Source organism: Centroberyx affinis, unplaced genomic scaffold (genome assembly GCF_046629955.1).
Source record: "Centroberyx affinis isolate AG114_WGS23_722 - 3 ecotype Tasmania unplaced genomic scaffold, CSIRO-AGI_Caff_v1 ptg007898l_1, whole genome shotgun sequence".
NCBI classification, from domain to species: Eukaryota; Metazoa; Chordata; class Actinopteri; order Beryciformes; family Berycidae; genus Centroberyx; species Centroberyx affinis.
In genome coordinates, this window is record NW_027283963.1 from 545001 (window position 1) to 551319 (window position 6319).

General features: G+C 40.5%; 1 protein-coding gene across 1 annotated transcript in view; it reads right to left on the bottom strand.

The window, feature by feature from the left end:
* nlgn1 (neuroligin 1) overlaps positions 1-3664 on the bottom strand; it is a 180572-nt gene extending 176908 nt beyond the window's left edge. Inside the window, exon 1 of the mRNA XM_071514052.1 lies at positions 3619-3664. The gene's annotated coding sequence lies outside the window, so the exon portion shown is untranslated. The remainder of the gene's footprint in view (positions 1-3618) is intronic.
* Between the last annotated feature and the right edge of the window lie 2655 nt (positions 3665-6319).

Consider the following 6319-nt stretch of genomic DNA (forward strand, 5'->3'; position numbering starts at 1 on the left):
TCAAGTTCCCTGGTTTCCTGATAAGGTAAGTGGTTTCATTTTACAACATTATATTGTTTGATTTAGGTTTTACATTTTGTTTGTTGGACTTCTTTGTTGTAAGTGGACTTCATCATTTGTTGAGGATGTAACATTAGCATAGTAGCCTAGGCCTTGCTAAGTGCATGTTAGCAGTAATGTTAGTTGTTCAGCTATATTGGTGATTATTGGTGAGAATATTGGTGATTTTATTTTATTTTTCATTGCTGTATTTTCATTTGCAAAGACGCTCACAGCTAGCAAGGCTGCAAGTAGCGCTAAGCTAGTTTTTTGCTTGTTCTTCATAAATGTGATGTCGAGCAGCCTGAAGAAATAGCCTTGTGACTAAAATGTCGACAGTTGGAATCTCTGGCCTGGCTGGATGGAGAAGAGTAACACTTTCCCCCAGTTGATCTTTTATGATCCTTTCCTCAGCTCCAGGATTGTCCTTGCACCGTCAGCAAAATGTATATCCTTGTACCCTCCAAAGTACTATATCCATAGTGTATGGGAAGATTAATATCACATAGGTATTGCAGTATAATACTTTATATAGGGTGCCAGGGGCCCCATAAGAGCCGTGTAGATACCACAGCTCATGACATCTCCACTTCTGTATACCCACATCAACTTATCCACTCCAGCAATATCCTCTGTAGTCGATTCACGGGCCAAAAAAAAAAGAAAACCTCGGCTTCTAACAAATCCTCAGCTCTCAGGGACTGTCCTGTTTACATCTCTATTCCCCGCACAAAGGGATTACAAACACCAGATTTACTGAGTATAAAGAGATTGTAAAATCCAAGATTTCCTGGGCGGCGGGGGGGGGGGGGGGGGGGGTTGATTGTCCTCGTCGGGTTCGCATCTCCAAGGCGACAAGAGGTCAAGGGTTAAGAGCATAAAGAACCGCTGGGGAGAGTACAAGCCGATCAGGCATCAGGAGGACAACAGAGTGTGTGTGTGCGTGTGTGTGCGCGTGTGTGTGTGTGTGTGTGTGTGTGTGTGTGTTCTCAAGCATATTTTCTCCTATATTAAACTGGATTAGTAGTCTGCCCTGCATCCTTTATCGAGATAATACTTGAAGCTTGCTGGGATTTCACTGTCTTGATCTGCGTGAGCTGTGCGACTCTCTCTAATCTTTTTGGTGTGTGTATGCGCGCATGTGACTATATGCCTGTGTGTCAAAGTATGTGTGTTTACGCATGCTTATGTGTGTGTGTGTGTGTGTGTGTGTGTGTGTGTGTGTCTGTGTGTGTGTGAGCTCCCAGGAAAACAGCATGATGGCACAGATCAAAGGGATCCGGATGGTTGTGAGTCTTATTTGGATGTAATTGCTGTTTACTTCGTCACATTATACAGTAGAGGTGCCTTATTAAGACTTTCTGCCTGTCATTAAAGTTGCACCGCGGCGGCCTTAAGGGGATACGACTTTATCTCAGGGTTTTATCAAGGACACTTTATTCCTAATATGACTTTTCAAAGGGCTGCTTGTTTACGGCAACTCAGCGTAGGTTTATCTTTTTGTATTATTGGGACTAATGGATTTTCAACACATTGTCTTAAGTCGCAAAAAGGCGCATCATTTATTTTAAGAGGAGGACAGGCAACGTTTTAGTCCTACGGCCTTCGTCGAGTATCCGCCCGGTCGGCCAAGTTTCTGTTTTCATCGGTTAAAATCATCTGGGATTAAAAGCCTTGCTCTTTATGAGCTAAAAGTGTATGTAGGAGTCTCTTTATTCCGGTAGTAGACCATTATTTCCCAATTATTTTTTCTCAAGTGTTTACAGTCAGGTGTGCAGAAGCTAATTCTTTTGATCCTTAGGTTTTGTTATGGTAGGTGTTTAGCTGTTAGACAGCAGTGGAACAGATACCTAATGAATCCATATAGTTTTGCTCGGTTTGATTGAAGTTTAGTTTAGGAACCAGGAACACACATACATGAGATATGACTACAATACCCAGTGTAGGTGGGTATATACTGTACAGTGCCAACACAGTGAGGGAGTCCAGGCATTCTGCACTGGTGTGGGATGACTTTCCTGGTATGGCATCTATCCAATTATCCCTACACAAACTCTAATCACAACTAACACAACAGTTCTGAGTGATCACCTCCATCGCACTATGGATTTATTTTATTGGAAATGGGTCTTGGATGAGGAAGCCCTGTAATGCTTTAGTGCAGATTGGAATTTTAGATGTACAAACATTTCCTGGAGGCAGAGCTGCTCTGGAAGCAGAAATAATCTCGCTGGTTGAGTTAAACCTCAGCAGGTGGAGCCAAAACAAACAGTTTGAGAGCACAAGTTGGACAACTGGCAAACTTGAATGGCAAAGAATGTATTCTGGTCAGAATATCATCAAAATATTGTCAAAAATATGAAAGGAAAAGACTTATTTTTTTCATTCGGTCATGACCATGGCATTGATAATCTTGGAAGGTCAGCAGCTAGCTAACTATCTTACCTAGATAGCTATAGGCAAGTATGGCTAGTTTGAACTTGGAAGGTAAGCTAGGTTAATTAATGTTTTTTTAGCTAGTTAGTATGGCTAGATTGCATTTTTCAGTTTTTTTGCCTGTAGTTAGCAGAGCGCTAGGCTTCATAATATTAGCTTCCTCCTCTCTTACCCGTTCTCTTTTTCACTGGACTTCAGTCTGTTCCTTGGCCTGAAAAACTGTGGTTCTTTGGCTCCTCCCATTGAGATTAAACTCAACTAGTGAGATTATTTCTGCCTCCAGAGCAGCTCTGCCTCCAATAAATGAAGAATAAAACTCCAGTGTGCTGTTTTAGCAGTCCTCCAAGAGTTTGACAGTCATGATACTGACATGTTAGTAATGTCACTTGAATCCACGTTTTACGTTTTTACTAATTTGGCAGCTAAGAAACAAAATTGGCTGATTAAGTTCCACTGTGGCTAGTTGACCAAAAAGTTAGTTACTTGTAGTAAATTAGCACTGTCCTTGCCCTGCAGGAGATGAAACCATGCCAGGAAAGACAGCAGCCCACACTACTCCAGAGCGACCATGACTGAAAGCGTGATGTTTGTCCATTATGTTGACGTTATTTTATCGACATGTCACATACGAAGATCATTGGTTTGACGCCCAAAACTAAAAGAGGTTTAAGAGTTAGTATAGGTGAAAAAGAAGCCAATTAGCCAGTGGTGGATCTTTTCAACATGATCTGATTTTGGAGAAGAGAAGAATTAAGAAAAAAAAAAAATCATGCAAAAATGTGGTTAAGAGCTGTCTAAAGGGTTAATAGTTACTTGATCTGCTGGTGGGATGCAACATAGAAAAAGTAAAGAAAAAGTAAAGAAAATAGCAAATTCAAGCAGAAAACCTAAGTTAGATCAGTAATTATCAAAGAATGGTGGTAGACATGTAAACATACTCTTTAGACATCAAGCTGAAAAGGACAAAACACATCCAGCCCAAAAAGAGAGTTTACGAGTAAAGAGCAAAAAGAAAATGTCCATCACTTTTCAAAAAAAGGACAAGAAATGTAAGAAAATCAAAGAAGAAAAAAATTGGAGGAGAAAGGGGAGGTTTTGTTTCCCTTGTCATGCAAATCAGTTTGGCATCGGGGAAAAAAATACCTTCGTCGTCCGTGCGGTCACTATCACCTAAATCATCAGTGTGTTTCTTTGTAAGGGGACCTATAGGGACCAAGAAGGAGAAGATGGAGGAAAACAGGATGATCAAGAACACACACAGCCTTCAAAAGATGCTCTCAAAAGATAAAGAAAGTCTGTCAATGTTAGTTTTCTGTAGCCCCCCTTTTGGAAAAATCTTCAGTTTGACATTGACAGGGAGACTGGGTAAACATCACCACAACGTCCATTTCACATGTTTACAGTAGGACTTCACTGTATTTACACACATGAGTCACTTAAGAGAGTAAAGGAGCAAGAAAAGAGGGGACTGTTTTAAAAAAAAAGAGGTGAAAAAAATAGCAGTTTTCTTTGTTGAAAGTGAAGAATTAACTGAGGATAAACCCCCTTTGAATCATACAGTGCATACAGTGCTATTAACTATATATAACATCTGAAACGTGTTACTGTAACATTGGGAGTGATCATAATAAGCAGAGAAAATGGCAGAAACTGTAAAAGAAAAACAGCATTTGTAAAAAAACGGCAGACCGCTCAACAGAAGCCTGTGACAGACTCCCCCTGTTGCATTTCGGTAGTGTGTCGAGTGTGTGTGGGCGTGCGCTCGCACACACACACACACACACACACACACATGCAACTCCATGCGTGGATTTAAGTGCGGGGGCGGTGCTGTGAACCGTCATGTTGGGGGAGAGTAGCCTACGTCGGGGAATTTTAATGACAGAGAGAGAGAAAGAGAGATGAGAACAGAAGATATTGGAGAGTGGAGAATTTTCCTCTCCCATTTCCATTTCCCGACCATCATCTTTTTATTTCTCTCTCTTCCTTCCTCTCCTTGCCAAAGTGAATTACAGAATCACACATACTCCGAATCCAAGTAAGGGATAAGACTGTGTCCAGATGGAGATGTTGAGCGGTTCAATTTGGAAGATTTCTGATTTTTGTACATTATGAAATTTCATTTCTACGTAAATACTTCTGCAAAGGCCACTGTTGTCAATATGGGTTAGATGTATGAATCTTTATTTGTCTTGAAATTTAGCATTTTGTAAACCACTTGTTTCTGTTTAAAAACCCAACAGTAATTGAATTTCAGGGAGATTAGTAGCAGCATTTAAATCTCTCTCATTGGTGGAAAAGTCCAACAGGGGAAGTGGTCAGAGGCTTCTACCTAGAAACAAGGAAATAGTCACTTTGCCATGTATATTGTACATACTCAAACATATAATAGACAAACAACAAAAGTAACAAAGACACGCACACACACAAAACACATGAATACAGAGAGTGACACTCGCGCACTCATGCAATCTTGAACTGAAGCATGTAAGTAAGCAGGGGTGCGTTACATACAGAAGGGTAGCTCGGCATAATGGGCAATGCTTAAGCCTTCACACACTATACACACACACATACATACACACACACACACACACATCATAAAACAGCAACGTCCGTGGCACATGAGGCCCCAGGGCTTGAAATAGTGACCCACTGAGCAACAAATGACCACTCCAATCCTTCCCAGCTGCCTACATTAGTCACAGCACCAAACAGCCAGCAATGTTATGCAAATCTGCTCCATCCAATTCCGTTTTATTTCATAAAAGAAGAATATCACTCAATTTCCGCATTCACGCTCGTGAATGAAGACGGTAAAGGTCAAAATGGACATTCTGGAAATAAGGTTAAGTGTAGAATAAAGGTTTAAAAAAGACTGCGTGGGTTCACCACATCTGTTATCGGAGCAGCGAATAGGAAATTAAGCTTGATAGCATGAAAGGTTCAGGCCGAGTTTCTCACTTCAAGAGCACTGTTCATGTTGACTAATAATGATTCTACCATCATTCTAAATTCTTAAATGAAGTGGTGTTTTATTTTGAGGCGAACCCTTCCTGGCTCTCCAGTGGCTTAAAAGAGGATGCCGACTCCCTGCATATCATTTTATCCTACAGCGCTCTTCTAGCTCTCTTTTTTGGAATTTGACAAGTAATTTGATAAGCGAGAGCTGACTTGTGCTTTCTATGTGCTGAATAAGCACCAAGACCCAAGAATCACTTCATCCAAAATGTGAAATGTCTAACAAACACAGAACATTAGCTGTCCTGGGATATGTCGCCCGTTGGGTATACATACGACCACTGTCAAAAGAATGCAGTTTTTGGGAGATTGTCCTGTTAACTTACCCATTATGTGATGAGAACATAGACACCAAAATCATCCATTTGTCCCTTGTAGATTGTTAGCTCTGGTGCTCCATGCTAACACTTTAGCATACGCCATGTTTATTTACTTTTTTACCTTGAGCGCATTTTGTTGCCTGTTTGTGTAAGCAAGATGTTACTCTATCTTCTTTTATATCTTATTCTCATGGACCGATAATAGACCTCTCACAGAGTATCTGAAGGGTTATAATGCAGTCTGACCAATAATAATTCCAATCTATTTCCATGAAATCTTAAATGAGAACATCTGCCCAACTAGTAATGCAAGAGATTATGAACCTTTCATGCCACCATCCATCTGCAAACCCAGTGCTCTGGCTTTCAAATCATTTCTACTGAAACCAACTTTATTCTTCATAACTAGCCATTCGGTAACAAAGCAAAGCAGAGGAACAGTGTAATAGAAGAAGAATAAAAATAGAAATCCATCAATAATGCTCCCTTGTATCTCCAATAAA